Source organism: Lagopus leucura, unplaced genomic scaffold (genome assembly GCF_019238085.1).
Source record: "Lagopus leucura isolate 7727_CA_CO unplaced genomic scaffold, USGS_WTPT01 Super-Scaffold_73, whole genome shotgun sequence".
Lineage (NCBI taxonomy): Eukaryota > Metazoa > Chordata > Aves > Galliformes > Phasianidae > Lagopus > Lagopus leucura.
The window spans coordinates 17,900,071-17,926,473 of record NW_024962252.1 but is presented as its reverse complement, the minus strand read 5'-3'; the positions used below and the strand labels follow the sequence as shown (position 1 = coordinate 17,926,473).

At 36.7% G+C, this 26,403-nt stretch overlaps 1 long non-coding RNA gene across 3 annotated transcripts in view; it reads right to left on the bottom strand.

The window, feature by feature from the left end:
- Positions 1–24,262: 24,262 nt before the first annotated feature.
- The window catches only part of LOC122194291, a 21,510-nt gene continuing 19,369 nt past the window's right edge, over positions 24,263–26,403 (bottom strand). For all 3 annotated transcript variants that reach the window (XR_006183090.1, XR_006183091.1, XR_006183089.1), the window contains exon 5: positions 24,263–24,859. This is a non-coding gene — a long non-coding RNA (uncharacterized LOC122194291). The remainder of the gene's footprint in view (positions 24,860–26,403) is intronic.

The following is a 26,403-nucleotide window of genomic DNA, read 5'->3' as shown; positions in this document are numbered from 1 at the left end:
GAGAGAACCTTCCCCGTTAGCAGTCAGCCCTTAAATGGGGTCTAGGAGAGGTGCAGCCAGGCTTCACCACTTCTGGTCATGCAGCTGAATTGCCTTCATCTTTGTTCCCAGGGCTGACTGGATCCTTTCCCCAGGTGCTCAATCAGTGTTTCAGGCTGTGACTCAACAGTTCCCATACACTCACGTATGCAGAACCTTGTATATGTTTTGGGGTTTATCTGAAAGAAGCTAGCTGGCCCCATGCCAAAACCATACAAGGGACTGCGTGCTGCACAGCTGGGTACATGTGCTCAGTATTATTCCTTTACTCTTCTCAGCTTAATATTATAGAAGCAGCTGCTGGGACTAATTAGGCTAGGCACTGTGCTGTACTGATACAGCTGTAATGCTCCCCTCTGAAGTTCCAATAAGTTAAGAAAAAACTTGAAGATTCTTCAATTCTGGTAGACTTTATGAACCTGTTAGTTTTCTTTAGAAACTATACTTTTCAGAAGGTAAAACACTTTTCCTACTACTAGGTTTTTGATCATTAAATAAATCCAACATTTTGTTTCCAATTTTTTTTTCTTATATCCTTGCATTTCAGTATGCAGACAAAAAAAAAAAATTAAGTGCAGAAAAGTCATCATAGCTTTTATTTAGTTAAAATATATTTCACAGAAACATTTCACAACTGCACTTCTAGATTGTGGCTATCTCAAAATGAAAGCTATGCAATTATGGTAAGGCAGTCTCCAGGAGACCAAGGAAATGCTCATGGACTGTCTGTGCTGCTGTGAAATGATCTGATGTTTCACAGATTTCTGCCACTCTCCATGTAAGCTATATTTAAATGTGCAGTGCAGTTACCTCCCTGACTATTCCACCTAGGCTGTGGGGGACAGGTAGGCACTTGGAGTTCTGATGAAGGCTTTACCAGCAATAATGCACAGTTAGATGTTAGATGTCCAAGTTAAATGGAATTTGTATAGATGGAGTCTGGATTTCCTTTGAACAGGCACCCCAGTGATGGCTATTCCTGCTGGGTAATACCTGAGGAACAGCAAGATAGAGGCACACTGAACAGTCTGTTATTTTCACATGCTTTTTTTCAGCAACTTAAAAATGTGACTGCAACATCACTTCTAAAACTCATGAAAATCTAGTGCACTTGATTGCTTTCCACAGCCACTTGTCCCATTAAGACGCCTGTCTAAGAAATATGATGTAACTTAGCTTTGCTTCGGAAAAAAAGAAGCTCAACAGAAGTCTGATAATGTGGGGAAAAAAAAAAAGATTGTTTAAATTACGTCTTTTTTTCTCTAAGTACCAACATGAGATTTTTCAACTGATACAAACAGAAACCAAATAACAAAAGTTGTGAAGCTTCTGAAGATTAGTGAGAAAGGTGAATTTTGATTGACAACAGAGTAGAAGAAGCATGTTATATCAGGAATAACCTTTATTATGTCGATAAGTTCCTCTATCTCTATATTTCATAACAGCTTGTGCTGTTTTAGAAAGATGGGTGTTTAATTATTTTTAGTTTATCTCTCCAAGCTTACTGCAGAATTTTATCTCTACTGATAAACATATTGAATATACTTATAGAAAGTTATATATTTTTGATGCTAACTGAGTGCGGGCAATCCTCACTAACAGAACAGGATGGAAGTATGTTTGCCTTGTGATTTTATAATTTTAATCAAAATTCTCATCTTTAAATGTCGTTAAAATTAAGCCATTATTAAGAAGATACATCTTAAATTATTGATTTTACATCTTTTCTAACTTAAAAAAAATTTATATCTCTACTGATAAAGAGTGAATTTCATCACCTCACAATGCATAGGCAACAGAAAATGTGCAGCACTGAATTACAGTGGCATAGTATCTATCCTCTGAGTCATGGTATGAAATGTCATACAGTAACTCCTTTTTGCTTCAGGGAACCATTGTTCACCCTTGTAAGTAAAGGAATCAGTAACATTGGTGTTTTTGACTGGAATGGGATAAGTTAAACTTATTCATGGTAATGGCTGGTTTTAGTGAAGGATTGGTATAATTATAAACAGGAATTGCGTAGCTCATTTGTAAAAGTTGTATGAAAATATTCCTTAGCTACTAGAATACATATTCCCTTTCTAAGGCCATGTGTTGAAAGAGGAAAGACTAAAACTTACTTATGAATTACAGTATTTTTTGTAATATCAATTAGCAAACAACACAGCAGATCCAGTGCAATGGCCATTTCAGCCCACCTATAGTAGAGGGTAATACTTTGCTCTGTGGAATTCATACAAGCCTTGTCTGGTTTCCCCAGGATTGGCAGGCTTCCCTTATGGACACTTTCTGCAGGAATTTAGGTGTAGCAGGTTCACCTTGACAGTGACTTGCTCGAGTCTGGATTGCTGAAAGATTAGTCATTTCAAGTCACGAATGCCAACAAAAAGGCATGTTTTCCAGACTGCTTCCCTTCCTCTATTTCTCTTTGTATCTATCTATTTTGTTAAAGCAAGAATAGCAACAGACCTTAAAGGTGAGTTTAATATCCTCCATTAAGAGCTGTAGACAAATCACAGAAGTCTAATGGAAATGTCTTACACAAAGGCTTTTTCCTTTCCTATAAATGGGGAATTGAAAGTAGCTTTTACTCTGGGATTTATCAGCCAAACTTCAATTTATCGAGAGTAATACACTAATACTGCTAAACTTAAAAGCAAGAAAGCAATTCAATTTCACTTGCTGGGAACAGCAGGCAATATTACCGTTATCTGTTGGAGAGAACTCAAGGTATTTTCAGCCTTTCAGTTTTCTTCTTATCTCCCTCAGATTTTAAGCATATTCCTGGTTGTAAAGCTCTCCAACTATCCCACAGATTGACTGTATTTTTTATTGCTCTGCCCTTCTGCTAGTTCTAGTTTCTCCTTTTTTCTGTAATTTGCTGTATTAATTTCTTTGTTTCTGGGAATTTTTTTTAGACAAACTGGGAAAGACAATTCTTCCAGTTAGTAGAGGAAAAAGATGCAGTCTTGTTCACATTTTCTTTTTGGACTAAAGAGAATGAGGCAAAGAGAAGGTATTGCTTATCAGTCTCATGTCTTATTATGTCTCCTACATTATTGAATTCATTTCTTGACTACTGTTGCAGTCTACATACTTATATTTTTTTCAGTTGCTTTGCCTAGTATTTCAAAACAACAGAGATATCATTAGCAATATTTAGGTTATTTTCTACTGGAGAAGATTTGAAGGAACCCGTAACCCACAGCTATGATTACAGTAAATAGCTTCTTAGGGACATTACAACAGAGTTGCATCTTACACAAACAGATATTTACATATGGTACTGGTATATATATATAGCTACAATTTCTATAAGCAATTAGACTCTGAGGTCACCCTTCTGAGAGGCAGCTAGCTTTTACCAGAAGTACCTTTCATCTGAAAATGATGGTATTTTGAGCTGGCTAATTAACTTCTTTTACACAGCCCATTTTATTTTCAAAATGCTTTGTCCAGGGTACTTTTATCTGTAAAACGATCAAATCAGTGAGTGGGTGATTAACCAGTGACACGAAATCTCTATTGACAGAAAATTTAAGTCCCAGACAAGAAAAGTATAAGATTGAGATTGCTTAGCTAGGACTGTGATAGTGACTGAGAGGCTAGGGGTGATGAGAAGCGAAGTAGAAAAATATGCTGATGAGATTCCATGTCCCGTTATCCAGAATGAGTGAAAATCACTTTTGGGACATGAAACAAGACAGTTTTTGAGGCAACAAGAATGATAGCTTTGCAAGACCTGTTTTAGAAATTTACTTTTGAAGACCCTAATTAATAAATATCAATTACCTTTTCAGATCATGAGAAGAAATGGACTCACTTTAGCAGTGCTTAATTTCAAAAAGAATTACATTACAAATGAAGAATAAGTGCTATAGAGAAATCAAAAGAGGAAGCCAGAACTGCTAAATGCTGGCAGACAAATTATTAGATATTCAAAACAAACATGAACCATTTGCCAAAATTCTCTTAGAAATACTACAAAGAGGGAAGACAGTATACTTAACAAGACAATAGACAAGGCTATTCAAAATAAGGCACCTTTCAAAAACTTGAAATCCTAAAGAAAGTATTTCAGGTACAGCATATCTGAAAGGCTTATACACCTGTCCTAAATTCTTGTTCAAATGTAGTTGGAGAGGTAAACCATTGCAGGGAAGCCTTTGAAAAGGTGGTAAAAGTATAAAAATGTAGCTCAGAGAAGAAAAGACTAGAGCAAAAAGATGAAATATTTATTTCCTTCCAAGTTTACAGACAAGTAAGATAAAGCTTGGTGAGACATCTGTGTGACAACCCTTTTTACAAGAAATATATTGGAGGATTTATCTGGAATTGGAATGACAGCAGTACATATGAGCACCCTTTAGTATGTTTGTGTTTTGTCCTTTTTCTTCATTTGCGTGGACACATTCATTCCATCAACATTAACTGAAGACTCCAGGCTGAAGAAATCCAGGATTAATTTCTGATTTCTTAAACTACCATTTTAAAGAATTGACTATTTGAACATCTTGAAAAAAAGGACATAATTGTCTTTTTGTAGAGACTCTTCCAACTATTCTTCATTAAATAGTGGAGTGAACTTTGTCTGTATAGCTACTGTGGAGGAAAAAAAAAAAGGTTGCCAGAGCTATAAACTTAGAAATGTGTCTCTTGCCATGTTTAATGTCCTTACAGCCTTACTTACCAGAGATACATTGAATCATTGCTGAGCCAATACTTCTCTGAAGCAGAAGACTGCCCAAAAATAAGCTAAAGAAAATGGTGTAAACTGTTCTTTTATAAGGTTTGGGAATCATTGGGAGCTACTTGTGTTATGACTCATCATAAATAATGATCAGTTAGAAACCAGACACTAACTGCAGCTGATCCCAGCCCTGTTTCCCGAGGGTTGAATTGATCTTACCTGATATTAGCCTTCCAAACATCAGACACCATGTTTAAACCACCAGCTTAGGCTTCCTCTGTACAGAGAGATATATGCTTTCAATGTATAATTTTTCCTCCCAGCTTTAATTGGAAAGAATGGGGAAGCACCTAACTTGTTGCATTTTGGATCCAGGAGTTAATTCTAGTGTCTGTACTTCTAACTTTTGTTGGATAAATCTAGGTCTGATTTATGAACACCTCTAAAAGGATTTTTTCCTTCTTAATACAGAAGGGCCAGCTGTCTGAATCAGACAGTAAATCAGAAGGAAAGGATTTTTTTAGAAGTGTAAAGCATGTTAACACACCAGGTAAATACCAGTATATCCTGTTTTTTTGGGTTTGGTTTTTTTTTTTTTGTTTGTTTTGTTTTGTTTTGAGATAAGGTGCATTTAAAACAAATGGGAAAAAAAAAGCAAATAGCTCTTTGAATCTATTATTTTATTAGACTCTGTGTGTAAGTCAGTTAAATATTTCCACACTAGTTTTTATCCATCTGATGTAAAAGCTCAGGAAAGTATAATGATGTATAATCCTGTATGTGGCTAGGTGCATAATGTGCATATATGTATAAACAGACTCATCTATGCTATCTGTGCAGCCAGTAACAATGGAAGCAAAACAGATGCACTCTAGATATTATTTAAAAGTTGTTCTCTTGATGCTTTGACACTAAATGTTTTGCTCTCATGTGAGGGAAGGCACACATCTGTAAAAGCTATGGTAATATTTCCGTTTCATTTTGAAAATTGGTATATGCAATTACACTATGAGTTTTCAGTTCCATAAAATAAGGGAAGAGAATTACTCCACTTTTACTTAAACCATGATGAAGACTTTACAGCTGCTTTTGGTTTGTCTTTTGTTGGAAGATGTGGCTATTGGAAAGTAAGAACAAATAAATAATATCATCCTCTTAAATTCACATGATTTCAGGAGAACTGGCTTGAAGAAAGCTCTATCTTATCAGGTTGCCAAGTAGAGATTTACACCAGCCATCAAGCAAGTGAAGTCTAGCCAAGAATGGTTATTATTTGCAAGCAAGATGGATCTGAAGTACTGACTGATTCATTAGCTACCAAATTTCAAATGCTTAGTCTAAAACAGACTGATTTCTTGGAATTGCACAACAAAGGAAACGCTGGCCAGTTTTTCCCCTAGAATTTCCAGTGCTTTGTAACTTTGGCTATAGCACAAATTGAAAGGAACTGATGTACTTCCTACCTGATTCAGATTTAATCACTATTTTGTAAGAAGATTCAAAACCAAATGTTCAATTCTTATTTTACCTGAAAACACTACTGATAGTTTAAACCCTAAGAGATCTTTCTGAAAAATTGATCAACCACTGGAATAACTTGTTATTTCTATAGGGACATGTCTGTATCAAAAGTTCTGGGAGGAGGGAGGCAGGTTTGTCGTTTATTTTTGTATTTTTAGGAACAGATAAAAACATAAGTCTGCCAGGAAAGGTTCAAATAGACTTGATTCACCTGACCCATGAGACGGAACAGCGGCTTCTCTTACAACCCTATTTTCTGTAATAAGCTTATTCCAGAAATATTCCAGAAAATTTCTTGATACAAAGCAGTGTGCTAGGAATAGTAACAAAAAAGAAATGATTCATCAGCATCTCATACTTGTTAAAATCTGAAAGTGGTGAAATAGATTTCTGTTGCAAAGAGCTTTGCTAATCCAATTCTTAAAATCTGCCATTTATATAAAATAAGGTCACTTACAGTATCTTGTCAAGAATATTTTGTTCACCTTCTAGCTGCTTCTACATATATATTTCTTTTCAATTTTGTTTTCTTTCCCCTGTTTTGGAAGGAATTTCAATTTAGTTTTCAGAATGCTTAACAAAAGCTACAACACAATAACAATAACTGTACAGGCTTCATAAGCCTTCTAACACTAGTATGTATTTCAGGGAAATGTTCCAAATTTAGATTGTGGCATATCAAATAAGATTATATTATACTTACGTTGCTTTTGAAATTAATTATCTCCATGTAAATAAAATCTTGTAGATAAATATGCTTTGCAATGGAACAGATGGAATGTAGCCCCTTTAAGGCATAGATTTACACATTTCTTCTGAATAGATGAGATATTGATCCAAACATTTTGTTATTATTATTTCTCCTAGTGAGAGACAAAGATGCCCCATTTCACTCGATAAAAATACGCACAACAATAGGGAAAAGAAGTAAGTTGAAGATGAGGATTTTGATTTATGGAAGCAAAAGAGTACAGCAGACACATAGAATAAAAATAGAAGATTACAAGAAGGAAGAAATAAAGGCTTAATGGGAAGCCAGTGGAGTTGTCCACAGAACACTAGCTGAAAAATAACCCTAGTTTGTCATACTTGGAGGTAACGAATTAACCTCAGCCAATGCAGCTGCCCTTCATACTGCATAGTACTGAGCACATATCCTTAAAATTAAACACCATGGAACATGTCCAAGGAAAACGGAAAATGCAGAACAAGTTTAACAGGATTTTGTTATTTTCTTTAGCACAGTTTCACTAAAAGTGCCAAATGAGGCAGAGAAGAAACAGAGAAAGGCCACTAGATCCTTAGTAAAGCAAGTCAGGAAGCAATTACACAGCTAGGGAGCATGCATCCTACTGATTTTCTACACTATTCCTAGCAAAATTATTTTATTCTTTAAAAATAATTTTTTCCTTCTTCCTTTATTTCTTTATATCTTTTTTTTTTTTCCTTTCTTTTTGCTGCAACATGGTTTAATTTTTCAATTTGAAGAGTTATTGGTACAAAGTATGCCTCATTAGTTTCTGGGAGGCAGCGAGTCTTCATTAATTCTGTTCTCACTTCATTTGCTTTGCATACAGTCATAATTAGCTTCAGAATAACTTAGGTAACTTCAGCAGATTTATAGCCTCAGCTTATTCCACATTTGTGTTTCCCCTGTTCTTTCCATGTTTTTTATGGGTTTTAAATAATCAAGAACAGTTGCTTTAAGAAATAATTTCATGTTGCAGTTTTTATAGTGACAATCTCTCTACATCCCTCTGTCCATTCAGCTACATAAGTAGTTAAAATGCTGAGTCTTACACAAGCTCGAATGGAGTCTTCTTAAAAAGAGGCAAAAATTCCTATTCTATGTGGAATGCATTCACTGGATAAAGAGGTATTTCCTCTTTATGTATATGTATACCAATCTCTCTCTACATGCTACATATGGCCACAGAAGAACCCATCTATTCTGTTAAAGATAAGGAAGGAATCATGTCTGTCATTTATTAATGAAGATATGCTTCATTTACTGAAGATGTAGTGCTGTAACAAAGATACATGCATAGTACCACATTTTGTTTGAACCGGTTTACAGAGACTAACAAGACAGCCTTCCTATTTTAAGAAAGGCAAAGAGGACACAGCTGAAGAGAACAAAGCCACAGCATCTCCTGCCCCCCATGTAAGGTTGATGGGACGTGTGTCAGCATATTTAGAATTTTATTCTGCTAGACTGGGCCACATTGGCTGAGTGGAAGGGAAATAAACCCTCCAGAGAAGTCCCAAGACTTTTGCATAAGCTGCAAAGGCAGTTGTTTTCCTGTTTTAAATAAAAGTCCCCTGAAATCTCTGAATTGTGTCTGCATTCACTGTGTGCATGCAGTGTTGTGCTATACATCTGAAATGTCCACCAAAAATTCCTCTCTCTAGTATTTGCATGAAGAAATCAGGAACCTCTCCATTACTGCTCAGTAGCTATTATAAATTTTCCTTTCTTGAAAAGACTGTTCACACAGTCTAAAACAAAGTGAAGTTCTGAGGAAGTTTTACCAATAAGCTGCAAGTTGATCTTACAGAAGGAGAGAAGTGGTACTGTAAACATGAACAGCCTGCCAAAGTCCAATTAATTGCTTTGCATGGACTGCTAAGTCATGACTTCTCTGCAGCAGTCCATACGCTGGAGATACACGAATTTGGAGAATGACTCTCTCCCATGGTCAGCTAACATGTTGAGCAGGCAGCAGAGCCAGGCTTATGGTGTTCTTGGCACACTCCACACACCTCTAAGAGATCTGTTCTATCTGCTATGCAGTACCATGTTCACTTTCCTGAAGAGCTAGACTAAGGAATTTCATTGGTCTACACCACTGCAACTTGACAGGCTGAAATCCAACACTTATTAATATCCTCATATCTGTCATAAAACCCTTCATGATTCCATCCTGTATCTTCATAGGGATGATTAAATGATAACACTTCAATAGCAGGCCACCTTGCAGAACAAATTGCTGACTAGGATCCAAATATGCAGCAAATTGAGCTGATATATGTATAAGAAGTTCTGGCAGAGCTTCATGAGAAGTGTGTTTGAGCAGCACATTCCTGGCACTTCAGTGAAACAAGGGCAGTATGTTTTCAGTAAACCCCGGTAACACGGGTACCCTTAGAAATGAGCAGCATATCAGACTGCTACACTGCAAGCACAAAACATAGTCAAACTGTTCAATTGAGGAGATGGGTACAAATAGTTGAAGACCAGCTTTGATGTATAAATCCCAGAACTTGTAGGCATGGGCAAGTGCAAAAGGTTATCTTTCCATCTGTACATATCCCTTACTGGAGAGGGGCTACCAAGGAATGTGTGGTGATTGGACATGGAGTAATGACTTCAATCTAACAGAGGAGAGATTTAGAAATTTCTTAGAGATTCTTTACCCAGAGGCACTTCAGTCAATGCCTAGTGGGGCACTGGCACAGACTGCCCAGAGGAGCTGTGGATGCCCCATCCCTGGAGCAGTTCAAGGCCAAGTTGAATGGGGATTGGGGCTACCAGATTTTGTGGAAGGGTTCCTGCCTATGGGAAATCATACCCAACCTAAAACATTCTGTGATTCTATTAGTTTTTGTTTTGTTTTGTTTTTCTTTCTTGTCAGATTGTTTTGGAAATATTTAGTGTTTGGATTCTCCTGTCTCCATGGTACCATAAAACTAATTCCAATTTCATTCTCATTTCACCATAGCTTTTTATACTATATTGTCACTAAGCCACCAGACTTGATCCTCATCACATCAGTGTAAGGTAGAAGTTCCTTCAGTCAGTACGTACCACACAGTCAGCTATGGAACAGTCCTGTCACACTGAAAGATAACTGGTGGTGATGCTCCTCATACTTGCAAGCATCAACAAAATATTCAGAATGAAATTAAGATGCCCTTTCTAGCCTCCAGAAACTCCACACAATATGCCTACTCATAATACTAAACACAACAAAGTGTTCTTGAAAGATTAAAGAGTGAACTAAAGGGTACATGCTAATATACCAAAGTGTGTAGCATCATGTTGTAGTTCTGTCCTGACATACATGCAATGACAGTAGAGAACTGAGAATCCTTGTGAGAAGTACTGCTTCTAATAATGCCTGTTTAATACACGTTCTCAGCTATTGCTTATGCTATCAGTTATGTTTCTTTGTTTAAAGCATGGTGAAATTTGGGTTATAATTTTCTGGTGTATGAGAACTGTTAGTCAACATATATAAGGGAAAGCTGCAGGTAGCTGCTCAAATTTCACCACAGGGACATTGCTGTTTCCCAGAGTAAATGTAATGCTCTGCTCTGGACGGGTTGGAGATGGAGGTGGAGGAGAGAGAGAGACAGAGCACACGGTTCTTTCTGGATGTCAGTAAGAAAAGACCAACAATAAATTGCATGTTTAAATAGCTGCTTTAAGAAGACAGAATAAAAAGAGGACAATAGGGCGCAGGTAAATCTTATGTCCATTCGAATGCTGAGAACTTCTGTTTGTATTGTATCTGTGTAGCATGCAATGGAAAATTCAACTGGGTTCCATCTGATACTGCATGGTTTTCCAGTATCTACATTCCTATTTTTTTTTAATTTAATTATATTCCCTTTTAATATTCCATTTGTTGTTGAGCCTGTCACTGCTATCTGGAAAGAGCCCTGCATCATCTCCCCAGCATACATTCACCTCTTCAGCTATTGCACATCCCAAATACACAACATGTACCCAGACACAGAATAGCTGTGGCACTTTAAGTTCACCCTCTACCTTAATGATTTTCCCATGCAGCAAGACCCATTTCACTGACAGATATGACACACACTCAGACGCTTTCAGCAGAGCAGAAATGCCTGAAAACAGCCTGAGAAACTGCAGAAGCTGAAACAGCCTTTTGTCAATTTTCAGAACGGTGATCTTGCTTTTATCATCCCAATTATCTACCACATAAATGGAGAGATCTTAGGTGAGGTACCTAAGGTTGCTCATGCCTCATTCTGGTATGGAATCTTTTCTTTTGTAAACACTAAAATAGATCTGGCAGGATAAGGGACTAATTGTTAAAATAATATATATTTTAAATGGGGAAGTTTTGCAAAGTTTTTATTAATATTTGAGAAAAACTGTTCCTTCCTGCCTGAAGCATCAGTGCAGTTTCTGCCTCACATACTTTCCAGTTAGAATATAGCAATGAGGTGTACAAAGTCATCAGCAAATATTTTAAAGTGAATTTTCACCAATTCTCCTTCCTCATTACTTGTCATTTAAGCATTTGGTCAAAAAACTTTAAAAGTTTACTATAATATGTTAAAGATCACTGAAACAGGACATATGTTCAGTAGTAAGACTCCATCTGAGTTTTTGTGAGATGCAACATGTTGCTTTAAAAAAATTACAAGCAATGCTCTGAAAGTTCCAACATTTGGAAAAGTATTTTTGTTGCTCACTGACATGAATAGTCTCTAATTATATTGAGAATCTTTCCACCAAGAGGTAGAATCTATCAGCAGCAGCACTGCAATCAAGTGTGGAGAGAACTCCAGCTCCCAGAACTTAAAAATGCATTGAGAAATTGTAATGAAGCGTACAATTGGAAACATTTATCGGTGATTCTGTCCCAGTATGAGCCAAGCAATTGTCTGAAATCACTGGAAGGTGGACTGTTGGCTATTCAAAGTCTACACTGAGGAGTTGATTGAGCTTGCATATGATTTATTTAATTCTTCATGCTTTATGACTTCAAACCAATGGGGATGCATGCTGTTTGATTGAGGGGAACTTTGACGAGGTGCATTCAAAATCTCAAAATCTTCCATTATATCTTAATATAGCCCAGCTTTTGAATACTTCAGGCTAGATTTCCCATTCTCAGGGGAAGGCAGAAACAAAGCTATACCACAAGAGGATATGATGCCTAAGGTCAGGGAGAAGCAGGGGCACTTGAAATGAGAGGGTGAGATGGGATGGACCCAAAGAATATTCAGGAAATGGACATCTTTTTTTTTATTTGCAAAGAAAGGAGGGGTGAAGGACACTGAATGAATTTGGAGAAAGGAAAGGTTAGACACACTGCCAGAAATATTTCCCTTCATCTTAGGAAGATACTGGAGATGTCACTTAGTATGTAAACTTCCAATTTTGATGAGTTTTTCAAGCTAAGTGAATTGAAAAAGAGAATAGTCTACCAAAAAACAAGTGCAATTCATTGACTGAAATGAATTTTTCTTCTCTCTGAGTCTATCCTGACACAGCTGAACGTATTTCCTGAATATACAGATCTGAGTTGTCCTGACAGAGGGGTTCCTAGCAGGTATCTGTAGTTTATAAACCAGCACCAAAGCCACCAGTGTTCACTCTTGTAGAAAAGCAGGCAGAACATAGCTTTATAAAAGCACCATCAAAAGTCAAACAATAAATCAATGTTCATTCCGCCTGAAATTAAAACCCATGTCAATTGTAATGGTAGAAATTTGTCTTATGTTGCTCTTGAATTGCTTTCAGCAAAAAGACATTTGAAAGAATGATGAGCAGATTGAAGGTTCCCAAAAAATAACAGCTGCCAACATCAGTAATCCCTGGAGTGCTGCAGAGAACGAAAGAGACATTGAAATTGCCTGTGGAAAGCCACTTCAACCAGAGTGGCTGGATGTGAGAGAAGCACGTATTTTTAAATACGCTGAGTGGGTCAAAATGTAAACCTGATAAAAGCTTGGTATTTCAAGGAATATGGTTGTCTAGAAGTACAACTGGATGCAGCCTGAATTACAAAAATACAAGTTTTTGCCCTACTAGCATTCCGTTCTATAAATGCTTAATCAGTCACCCTAAGAATAGGAAAAATTTGTGAACTGCCTTGCTTGCTCAACAGATTGTGTTGTTGGAATTATCCTGTAATGACACACAAATTCTATCAGCAAATTTTGCTGCAAAAGCAATTTCTCTCATTTTCACCTAAAAAAAAGTACAACTCTAAAGTAATTAACTTCCCAGCAGTTTCATTTAGCAAAGCAATACAGTACATGGATTAAAACGCTCATTAATAATTGACTATGAAAATTGTACTTAAAGTATATTCAGCTAATTTAATAGCTAACAGCTATGAGAATTCAGAGGGCATGGTTCTTTGTGTGAACAAAATATTTCAAGCCAATAGTGTTTGAGAGTGATTTTGTGAAGAAAAACTATCAAAAAACTTCAAAAGGTCTACAACAAAAAGAAAAAGGGAGGCAGAAAATTTCTGGGGATTCAGAGTACTGTGCAGCATACAGATTTTTGATCCATAAATGGAACTTCTGAGAATAAGATCCTTGGTAATTTCTCCAAACACAAGGAATGCATTTCTTCGAAAGATTTACAATGGACAGTCCATGATTTCTTTTCAGTGAGGATTCATATTACAAGAAAGCAAAACTACTTTAAATAACAAAATGTTATAGCAACATACAATAGCATATGGTAGAACATGGAACAAAACCACTGTCAAGTGAGCATTGAATCAAGCCTTTTATTTCCAAGTTAAAGCTCTAGATTTATCTTTTTGCGCTGCATTTCCACAGTCCATTAAATCCAATTTGCTATTCGCAAATGGGAAACAAAACACAGCCCTACTTACCACATTTGTGATATATACTTTTTTTGTTTTGTTTTTCATGTATTAAAATTTGCAAAACTAATTCTTCTGGCTGTGTTGGGTTTTATGTGCCTAAGTTTAAGTAGCAGGGAGCTGCAGGGGTGTCCTCTGTGAGCAGAGCCCAGCACTGCCCCGTGTCAGATCAAAGCCACCTCCAGTTGCTCCAAAAGAGACTCACTGCTGCCAGAGCTGAGCCATGAACAATGCTGGGGGTGCTCTAGGAGAGCAGATTTAAGAGAGAAGCAGACAATTGATGTACATTTCTGTCAATGGTTTACAGGCTGGTTCGGCCCGGTTTCGTGAACAGCGGGGCAGAGGGATTTTGCAAAATCCGCATCTCCAGAAAAGGAACAGGGGACCCCAAAATAATTACAAACAGCAGCACCGATCTGAGGAGAGAAAACTAATTTACTAAATATAGAATCAGAATGCAAGATAACACACTATAATACAATGCAATTAGAATTGAAGCTAATAAATGAAATATAATGAGAGAGAGAATGTCTGAAAGGTGGATAGGCCTCACCATAACAGTGAGGTGAGATGCGCAGTCCAGTTGAGCAGCAGGGAGACAGGAGCAGAGCCGATGAAGAAGAGCGCAGCAGGTGACCTTGCCAGGAATTCTATCTCCTCCCTGTGGCCGCAAAGTCCCCTGGGGAATGTAGTTCTTCTCTTCTGGACAGGTACCCAGAGCTTGAGCATTAATAGTCAAACTTCCAGTGCCCCACATGATGTTATGATGCAGAATATAGAAAACCAAAAATCACAAAACCATGACAATTTCTAAAAATAAATATTAGAGACAAGCATATGAAAGACTCTAAAAGAAAAGGCATTATGTCAAAATGAACATTGGGTTCATTTGGTGATTTGGTCCAGAACGTAGAAATACAATTAATGAAAAGGATAAAAACATACTTTTAAGATTATTATCTTTTCCCTCTCAAGTGACCAGATTTTCCAAGGTGTGTCTGATTCCAAATTCACTCCTTGAATCTTCAATCTGTTAGGAACGATTGTTCTGATTCAGACCTTTCAAAAGAGAGAATGGACAGATCCTGTCCATCCTTAGGTCTAAACTCCCACTGTAATACATTTTATTTTGAATTCAATCTCACACAAAAAAAAAACCAAAAAACTTTAAAGGATAAAGGATTCCGGTTCACTTACCACCAGAGAGAGTACCAAATAAGAAAACTAAGAGTGATCAAGTGAATAAATTGAAGTACCATACCCCAAAATTCCCTGTAGCCTTCAGACCAAGTGTATTTCCTACCAAAGACAGTACTGTCCCCTTCTCTGCATCTAACATTTCTCAACTAGAGATGTATGAAATCTTTTTTTCATTAAAAATAAAATAATAATTAAAAAACAACAGTAAGGTTAGTCTCTTGGAGGAACAAATCAAATTCTGCTTTTTCCTAGTTGTTTCAAAACTCAAAACTTCAAAAGAGGAAAAGACCTACTATGCAGTAGAAAGAAACCTAAGAAATAGGTTTTGACTACTGAAATGGAAAGTTTAGCATTGAAATGACTGTTCAAATTCCTCTCCTGGCAACATTTCTAATTGTAAGAGGAGGCAGTACTAGTCTTTATAAATCTTATAAGTATTTGCAACTCTTCCATGATATCATTATAGTCATATTTCACCTTTGGATCATGAGCATTGAAAAAAAAATCCAAAATTCACAAAAGGAAATACAAATATACGTAAACACATGTTATTTGGGATGTGTAGGAATTTGCATATCTTTCATCACATACACAGTCTTGCAACATTTTCAAACATAAAATAAAAAAACACTTTATAGTTACTGTCTCACAGAGCAACATTTTATTGCAAAAGAACAGAAGATTGTTAATAGTAGCCACAATATATGACAATTTCGGATAGCAAATGAGAGCTAAATTTCCTCTGTGAAATATGAGGTGAATGTAGAGAATTAGTTTAATCATTACACTGACTTTTAATTAGGATCCTTATTCTTGGAACCTATCTGCAGTCTTTGGAAGGCTTTAAGTAGCCAGCACATCTGTCACTTTCAAAAGAAAATTAAAATTTCATAATAGTGGAAGAATCATTTACATTTTTAATGTACCCATCACCTGTAAATTACCATTAGATTATCATTGTATGAGAAAAGGGGTAAAAGTCCCTTTTTTAAAATAAAAAAATTTAAGCAGATTAAAAAGAACAGAAACTAATTAGTTAGCCATAGCCTGATGATTTTATAGTTCACTACCAAAAAAAAAAATGTTACACTGGTGAAAAATTTCCATTGATAAGTCATCAAGGTGATCTTCTGAACACCACCTAAACCCTATACAAATCAGCAGCACACCAATGAAGACACCAGACAGTGGAAAACCCTTTTCTTTCTAAAGGGTAACCAACAGTTGAATTTAATTCAGATGAAGGCAGAGCTGCACTGAAGTGAGCTTCACTCCATTCACAAGCCATAGATTCATTATTTTGCCCTAAAAAGAAGAGCAGAGAGGATTTACTACAGAGGACGATAATTTGTATAATCATAGAATCATAGAAAAGACCTCCAAGATCATTGAGTCCAAATGTCCACCTGCCACCAATATTTCCCTCTAAACCATGTCCCTCAGTACAACATCTAAATGTTTATTGAACACCTCCAGGGATGGTGACTCCACTGCAACATTTCAACATTTCTGTCTACTGATAACAAATGTGTGACTTATCAGGGCAAGCAGCCCATCTAGGAGGCACAGATATGGATAGTTCCCACTGGCACCTCTGTTAGAAGTCAATACTTGGACATTACAGAAGAATTTCCAAAATCTGAGATAAGACCATAATACGTGCTTAGATTTGTCCAGGATGCACTACAGACTTTTCTTATGAAATATCAGGGAATAAGTGGGGCAAAAAAAAGATTTGGATTTCTTTCTTTATCGGTGTTACCTGACTTATTCCCAAACCAGCTCTAATTGCTCTAAAAATAAATTAAAAAAAAAAAATTAAAAAATATATAAGAGATCATTAATAAAAGAGAACAGGATTAAAGCCCATTGCATAGCAAAGGCAGAAAACCTGCTTGGCAGCAGGAGGTGATTTTATCAAGTGCAAAGATAACACTTATTCAGTTTATCTAAGGACAGCTTTCATTTACTTTTAAACTCTCAAAAGGAAATTGTCACCATTTAAACAAGAGAGCTGATCTAAAGATCCTCAGTGATGGACTAGCAAAAATCTAGCATTTGAAATGCAAGGTTTTTGGTAGCATTTCAAAAGTGTCTGTGATATTTTATACACAGATTATAGCAGTCCAGTCTTAAATGCAGCAAGTTTTGTACGAGTTTCACAGAAAAGCATTTATAACTCATGTGAGGGTCTTGGGATTTAATGTTTCCAGGTACTCCTCCTCTCCAAAAATCAGGTCAGCTACCTCAGTATTCAGATATAGTTCCAGGTTCCTTTCTCAATCCTTTCCAGTGACACCATTTTTTATCTTCTGTATTAATTCACACAATCTATAAATAATTAAATTTACAAAACCCATTATAATATTGGGTCAAAATGTGTTCTCACAGTCACTTTCACTTGTGCACATCCCATACAGATTTATGCAATTATTTTGTCTGGAAAAAGAACAGTCGGCCACTTAGCACCGTTACATAAACCCTTCCAATTCTAAATGTTTCTTAAGTCAGAATGAAAGATGATGGAGTTTCACCTTGTCAAAAATAATTCAAAAACAACTCAATATACAAACGAACTGTTAGTATCTACATTACTGAAAAGACTGTGCCATATGGATGGAAGGGCTCAAACCAAAGAATCCAAAGCTAACATCTTCAAAGCTGTATGGTCAATCATCATTTAAAGTCATTCAGTACTCAAATCTAAAGAATCCCTCTATCCACAGAGGTGATACAAACACAATGCCTGCTCCTTTTCTGTTTAATTCTATTTTTTTAAGTGATGCTCTTGATACCAGATTTCTTGACTGGTAAAAGGCAAGAAAGAACAAAAATTTTGGACTGCTCACTTCCTCCTGTATGCAAGCTCTCAGAAGTCAATTAAAGAAGTCTTTTCTAGGATACAGAATATTCCCTCAACTGAATGGATCCAGCTGCTCATTTAATACTCCATGCCAGCTCCGTTCTTCCTGACTACACCATTCCTCTTACTGCAGATCACAGTGCTGGCCTGCTTCTAATGCAGAAGCTGATGCCCAGTGCTGCATAGCAATATTGATTTCTGGGCAGGCGCTGGCTGGCCAGCCATATACATTTGGCAGAAACAACATTCAGAGCAATTTGAGTTTCTATTTCAAGACAGATAGCAATGAACCTTCCCAATCCTTTTCCTTTCCCCAGTTTATGCTATACAATGGTCTGAGTTACTTCTCCAGCCTGATATTTGTATGCAGCTCAGCCTATGCCTCACATCAATACTACATCAATACTACAAAAAGATATAGGCATTTTCATTTTCTGAAGTGGGCCCTTCAAGTACAAAGGGATGGACAGGGCCATCAAGCATCTACTTAGGAGGCAAGGTGACCAGGCTTGATGCTAAACTCACACTGGATAAACACATCCCTTCCTACTCGGTAGTCACTGCCCTGTAGTAGAGGTGTGCCCACCTGGGTGACCCCTTGCTACTGGCATCCTACTGCAGTCCATAGAAATGGTGCAAACCAAAACATGTGGACACTGCCTCATTATTCTACCATTCCTGTGTCAGTATGTAGCTGGAAGATTGCTCTACAGCACTTAGCACCTTTTAAAGCACACAGGTTTGCCCAGACCTGGAGATACTGTGAAACGGACAGTATAATTTCATGCAGAATATAAACTCAGCCATAATACTGCTCACGTGAAAAACAAGATTGTAATTACACATGCACTACAAATCTGCTTCTGGGAGCGTGTAGAAATGAACAGAAGCCAGATCAGTTACTACTACTAGCTTATTTCCAGACACGAATTTGAATATACAAGGAAGTTTTTGCATTTTAACATTTCCCAAAATATTGTTATGGTAGTTTTTAATAAAATGTTCCAAAACTTCACTGAAATTCTTGCAAGTCCCTACATCAACCATCAGTGCATCATTGAAATGGATATGGCGGGTATCGATATCTGCAAGCTACTTGAAACAAGTGCACTCTGGGCTCCCTGTCATTTCAGAGCAACAAGAATCTTCCCCAAGGGATGAGAAAATGGTAAAAAAAATGCCACTGATGAAGATGCAATCAATGCATTTTAAAATCCTCAAAAGCATGTTTGTGTGATTTATCCCAGATGGGTGCAAATTCTTTTTGTAGTTCATACAGAAATTGTACTTCTGAGGAAACAGAAGGTCTGAATTTGCTATATAATGTTATGAAAGATCCACAGAAGTTCTGATGTGTTACTAAACACTGGCATTTAATCTATGTGTTTTGTCTCATTATGTCTCTGCTATCACTTTTATCAATTACACGTCTTAATTAACGTGGCAAAGGTTGTCACAGTACACATTTTGCTGGCTTTAACTGTAGGTTTGTTACTGCACACACTTCAAAGATTCCTTTAATATTGCATATGTTATTATAATCTATATTTGCAAGTCTCAGCTGTGTCAGAGATTCCAGTCTCATACATTTTCTTTTGGCTGATTCCTGCTTTCTTGTGATAATAAATCATCAACTCAGGAGTCATTGGTTTAAAAATTTGTCTTTGATGTGATCAGGTCAGGATAAAATGCCATGGAGGAAAATGCCATCTGCATCTACTTCATTCTATTAACTGTCAACCAATTCACCATCTACAAAGGCTGCTCCAAAAATACTACCTCCTATTTTATTAAGTTGGCCCACAACATCAGAGGTGAACGTTGGTGATATGACAACAGAGGCTGAACTTTCCTGCCCATATTCCATTACATTTTATTGCCAAGCAACAGATGGCTGCAGAGGGGCAGCCTGACAAAATGACATCTGACATAGAAGTGCGCATGAAGTAAAGATGTGGCACTGAATTTCTCTGTGTGGAAAAAATTGCATCCGCTGACAGTCAGTGATTCTTCCTGAATTCTCATGGAGACAAAAGCACAGTGAGGCATTAGGGGGTGCATTTCAGCAATAGCAAGAGTGACAGTGGGTCACCTCTAGTGGGTTTTATGAGCACAGAATGCAGGGTTCATCACCAGTTCATCACTGGTGAAAAAGGAAAGCTAATGGTGCTGACTATGTTGAAAAATAGTGTTTTGTAACAGAATTAACTCTATCAAATTGTGTTATTGTTCTCTTTCTGTCTGTTGCAGTCTCCATGGAAATAAATAGAAGGCATTATTTTAAGAGCAACCTACTTATCTTCTAGATCATGTCCCCTCCACTAAGATGCAGTTTTCTTTCTTCCTTCTTTTATTACATGCTACCACAAGAGATGCTGACTCTGACTTGTCAATTCATTCATCTTATATTGTTTTTGATTTCCATTCCAGTAAGTTCTTGATTCCGAAAATCTTTGACTGCAACCCCCTTTCCTTGGCATACTTTTCCTTCTGCCAATAGAATTTATATTAACAATATTTTAAAAAGACATTTTTAATGGGAATTATCTCATCTCCCTCCTGTGTTTTGAGGTTTCTTCTGCATCCCCATACTTCCATATTGGTTACTGGTTTTTGTATAAGGATTATTCCTTTAACTACCCTTGTAGGACAGAGGATATGAAGAAGAACTCAAGTTAACTCCTTTTCTAGTCTTTGATTTAGGTAATTTGCATTTGGTATTACTGTATAATTTCCTAGTTAAGCATTATTAGGATTTTTGTCTTTCATTTCCACTGCCTGAAAACAGGTGTGTGCCCATTATATGCTATGTTTCATATTTATGTGTCATAAAGAAGTCATAAAAACAACCTGTTTTTTAGGTGTTTACAGACTTCATCTCTCCTCTCCAGGAATGAGACTATACAAACAACATTAAAGCAATGGCAATCATTAAAAAAAGTTTGAGAAAAAAACAAAGGGTACAATTTAATTTAAAAAAAAAAAAAAAAAAAAAAAAAAAAAAAAAAAAGCCCTCTCTGGCATTCCCAGTTAAAACTCTCTCCACTTTTGAGTCTAATATAATTTTATTCTCCATCTGCCTACGTATAGTATATGTGAAGCTGGGGAGAACTTAGAGTAACTAGGTTAGTCTTGAAGTAGCACAGATGTATCTACTGGTGAGAGAATACTGACATATTCATCCCCATAAGATGTTCTAAGAGCTGGGTTTCTTCCTTCATTCATGCTTCAGTTTTTATTGAATATGTAACAATCTTCTGAAATCCTGGCACCAAAAATATGCTTTTATTCTACTTCAAAAAAATGGCAAATACAAAAAGGCTATTTGAAAGAGTTGGAGATTTCTACATTTGGTATTATTTCATGTTCTCAGCAAAGTTGTGGGGTTTTGTCATAGAAATGATGAAACATGATCAGCCAATTTAACGACTAAAAAAAATTACATAATATGGGGTCCTAAAATGACCACTGCTGTAGGGAACCTGCTTTGGCAGGGGGGTTGGACTCGATGATCTCTGGAGGTCCCTTCCAACCCCTACAATTCTGTGATTCTGTGATTCTGTGATATATTTATCCATCAATGTTCATTCAGTAATGTTTGACTAATTTTCCTAGCTGTAAGTGACTTGTTACTCCTCTGTTATCCATGTTATAATTTGGAGGGTAGCATATTGCAAACCTCAGTATTTCTGTGTACCCTTGGAGAAATCCTAGGCAAACTAATGATTTTCATTTCAGACTTCCATTCCACTCTGCTCATTTCATTGCTTTGAGGCCTTCGTGGTGATCACAAAATGTTTACCCAAGCAAAATAAAACCAAAATGCATCTAAAGTATTCAGAAGTCTATTGTAGTACACTTGGAAAACGCTTAATTTTATTCAACAATGTTGGCTTCACTAAATGCAGATACATTTTACATTCATGTAAGCTCACATTATGAATACTGACACTAAAACTATGTATGATCAGGTCCAGAAATAAAACATTCCTCTTTCTCTAGCTAATCAAAGTGAGCCTAATGTCCATTTTTAAGTCAAAATCTGTAGTAGGATGCCCTGTGGAGCAAAATTCACCATGTGCTTCATTACATGCAACTGCCATTTTTATTTCATCTCAGAATGGAAATGACTATATGATTTCTAGCTTTTGCTTTATTTACTAAAAGCTGACTTCTGATTTCCTAATGCTTTTGGGGTAAAGTTGTTCTGTATGTTTTATTATTTTTATCAGCCTTTCCTCAGCCAAAACCTTCCACAAGTGCATTTTCTGTTTGTATTTTTGTCACTTTGTCACTGTTATCTGTTACATGTCAGATTCAATGGACAGTAATATATGTTTCTTAACTCTGAAGGAATATTTTTCTCTTATGACTTCAAGTTTACATCAAGAATAAATCACACAAAACTGTATAAACTTTTTATATCCAAATTAGTTCATTAAAAAAAGAAGTAATTTATGCTAAAGTTTAAAAATCTATCTGAATCTAAGTTAAATAATAATAATAGCCTGCTCAAAACATAACAAATCTTTCTTTGAACCTTAGAACAGATCTGCTAACGTAGCAACTAATGACTGTGAGGTTTTTGTGTGTATTATTCCCCGGCTCCCTATTAATAGCAATAGTAATAATTCACAGATAAGCAGTACCTGAAATATTATACATATTTGTTAGACTAAATCACTTGTAGGCCTTACTAGAGATAATTCAACATGTACTCAACACTCTACAAAGGTAGTATTGGACCCTAATGCTGACATAAAATTAGGTATCATGTCTAGATAAGTGACTGATGAACATATTGCAGTATTTGTTCTAATGAATGTTGTATATAAAGATGCAGTATAGGAAAGCAATACTAATTAATTAAACATTGCTCAACAGATGTTTGTCAAAAGAATTACGATGAAAGAAGAGGTCAGAATTTCACTGTCCAAGCTACCTTAGCCTGTACCATAAATAAATAGGTGAAAATAACCATAAAAGAGTAACACCTCCCTTATATGACGTATGTGAACAGTCCTTTCTACGGAATAATTCGTCTGAACTCTTTTTAATGTTGATAACTTCAGAAACAAAATCTAATACTTTCAAAATAATATAGGAAGAGTAATAAAATGTCCCTTGTACCAACTTCAGTATGTGTATGGAAGAAAGAAACACTGAAGTGAATACAGAGCAAAGAAGGGAAACAGCAGCATATAAGAATTCTGACCAAAATCAGCCATTAAGCCACTAATGAAAGTAGTGTTGCTTTGTTTTCCCTCTGGTGTAAAATTTAACTCCTGGAATGCACTGTCTTCTAGGTAGCACAATTTGTAAAGCCCATACACAACAATTTGCTAGGCAGTCACAATTTAGTGATCTATTAAAGACTTATCTTTAGGCTCCAGGTCCCTGAGTCCATCAATCAGAGCTAAAGCAATAAAAGCTTACTGAGGGCAGAAGCCTTGGGGCTCATTTTCAGAACAGCTGAGCACCCTCAGCCATCACAGGCATAGCTACAGGTATCTAGCACAATAAAATAAAATAAAAAGATTTCTATTCTGTCTGTTTTATTTCTTTTTCCTCCACTGTCAGTGAAAAAAAAATTGCTTTTGTGTACTTCCAAGTCAACTCTTACATTTCTTCAACTATTCTCATGTTAATTTGTTAAATTCAGAATTGGTCATTCAGTAGTAGTAACTTTTTGTGTGGTCACATCAAAGAACTTCCAAAAACTGAGAAGAGAAGGTATGAGCTAGGAATAGCCAAGAAATTTATGCCATTGTGAAAATGGGAGCTCACAAGAAGTGGGACAGCTCCTTGTCTTGCCACTGAACCTACTTACCACTGAACTGAGCAAGAGAATACTTGTTAATAATTCATGAAAAAAACCTGTGTTCAGAATTGAAACCGAAGACTTTTGAAACAGGGACTAAATTTTCACAAGGGGGAGTTACAGTACTTAAATTTACATTTCAAATGTGCCTTTCTCTACCCAAAGATATAGAAGTGTTTACATCTAGGATTATGACTTAAACCAGTTTATGGACCTGAACCGTGCCTAAAATTCAGATCCAAAACCAACAACTGCAGTTCAGAGCTTAAAAATATCCAGATGTTGTATGTTTATTTGGTCACTGGAGTACATGCATGATTGCATACAAGCCCCACTAGCTGAATGTATGAGTGTTGCTCTGAAAGTAATGCCTCCCATTATGTTGGCCCTTGACATCAGAGGCAGATGTTGGTAGTATGGCAGTAGAAGTTGAATCTTCCCACCAGTTTTCCATTGTATTTTATTGCCATGCAACAGATGGGGGGGTCTGACAAATTGTCATCTGACATGGACGTGCATATGAAGTAAAGGTGTGGCATGGTATTCCTCTATGCGGAAAAAAAAATTGCACCCATTGACATTCATCCATGCTTGCTGAACATTTATGGAAACCAAAACATGGATGTGAGCACAGTGAGGTGGTGAGTGGTGCATTTCAGCAGTGGCAGCAGCAACGTGAAAGACAAGCCCAGTTCTGGATAGCCATGCAGATTTTAACGAGCATGGCATGCAGGCTCTTTTTCATTGCTGGTGAAAGTGCAATAGCTGGCAAAAGTGCATAGCTAATGGTGGTTACTATACTGAAAAACAGTGTTTCGTAACTGAGAATTTGCTCCATCAAATACTCTTATTGTTATATTTCTATTTGTTGTAGTTCCCATGGAAATAAATAGGAAGAACTACTTTCAGAAAGACTGAAGCCCCAGTTGCTATATTGAGTTGAAGATGCATTCTGGTCAGCTAGAAAGCTTTTCTTCACAGTGGGTGAGTATGTGATTGCCAAAAATCCTGAAACATGTGCAAAATTAATGTTGCCAGTTCCTCCACTCTTCCTATTTTTTTCATGACGATAATATTTCTCCAACTCCTCAAATGAGAGTCTCAGTTTTCATTATCTAAAAAAACAGATTTCTAGTTATTTCTATTGCAAAGGAAATTTTAAAAGTTTTAAAATGAGATTTCAGGGCACTCTAACAGTTTGGAACAAATAAAAGGAACTTATTACTTTTTTATTATTTTGATTTTTAAAACTTGTTAAAAATTCATCTGGGAAATCTGCTTTACTGTTTGCTAATGGTTAAGATTGGTTGTGAGAAATACACAAAGGCTTCTTCATGTCAGAGAGTGGGAACACCAAGAGAGATACATAAGATATTTATAGAAGATATTTTGGTCTTCTATGGAAGGACACCTCTAAACTAAAAAATACAAATAGCCACTGGGAAGAAAGCTGCTGTGACCTGCCTTCTCTTTGTTTTATTTTCCTTTCAGCTGAGAAAAGAAAGCACACATTGTAGGCCTGTATGAACTGTGCAGCTTGCATCATATACACAATCAGTGAGGTCCTAGCTGGAGGCTAGCTAGAAGACAGATAGCACGTGGAGAATGAGCTGAAAAAGGGATGTAAAGCCACTATGAATTTGTTCCTGACCAGCCGACTGTAAAGACAACAAAGTCAAAGACCAGAAATCGTTCAATCTCTCAGACACCAAATGCCAGGGTAAAAAGGGCAAAGTGGAAAGTCCTTTGGAGTAGAGAAAATTTGATTTAATTGGTAACATTAAATCCAATTCATTTTACTGAAATGTTAGAATCACAAGTGTAGGTCTGGAAAAGAGAAGTAAGTAGGTGTTGTGATGTGTTACATGACAGAGAAAGTGTTTCTTGTAGAATAAACGAAGACACTGCACAGCAGTTTCTGCATGTTATGGTATACAGATCAACATGCCAATAAAGACCAAGAGAGTCTAATAACAGGGTATGATATAGTCAACAAAATCAGCTTGGTGAATATGGTAAGACAACCTCTTGTAATGGTATAAAATATAATTTGGTTGAGCAGGACGTTGCCATTAACAAATGAGGTTAGATGTCCTGTCTGATTAAGATGATAATTGTCCACAGAGTGTACACAAGTTGACTTTGTTTTGGGAGAAGCTGTGGAATAAAGAGTTAGAAATCATGTCTATGATAGAGTCAGTTGCCTATAGCTAGCTTTCAAACTGTATAAAAGTTACTTAGGGCTCAGCTGTCTCTTTGCTAGGTTCTACTCTGAGTTCTGAAATGATTACAGAATACTACCAGCTTGCTAAACAATAACCGATAGGATGTCCATGGATGTTAAAATCCATGTTGCTTACTTTGTTTATCTTAATCCAGAATGGCAAATGATGGTTGGCCAGTGTACAGTAGAACAACCCAATAAGGACTGTGCTATATGCCCCAGATTGAGTTGTGTCTTGGTTAAATCTTTTCAGTTATCATATGGAGCATGCAGGCAGTATACATGTCCCCACACAAAACATTTGAAGACAAAAACATAAAACATCTCTATTTAAAAACAATTGCCTGCCATGAAATCAGTGTGGGGGGGGGGGGGGGGGGGGGGGGGGGGGGGGGGGGAGAGGGGGGAGCTGGGGGGGGCACGAGTAAAAGGGTG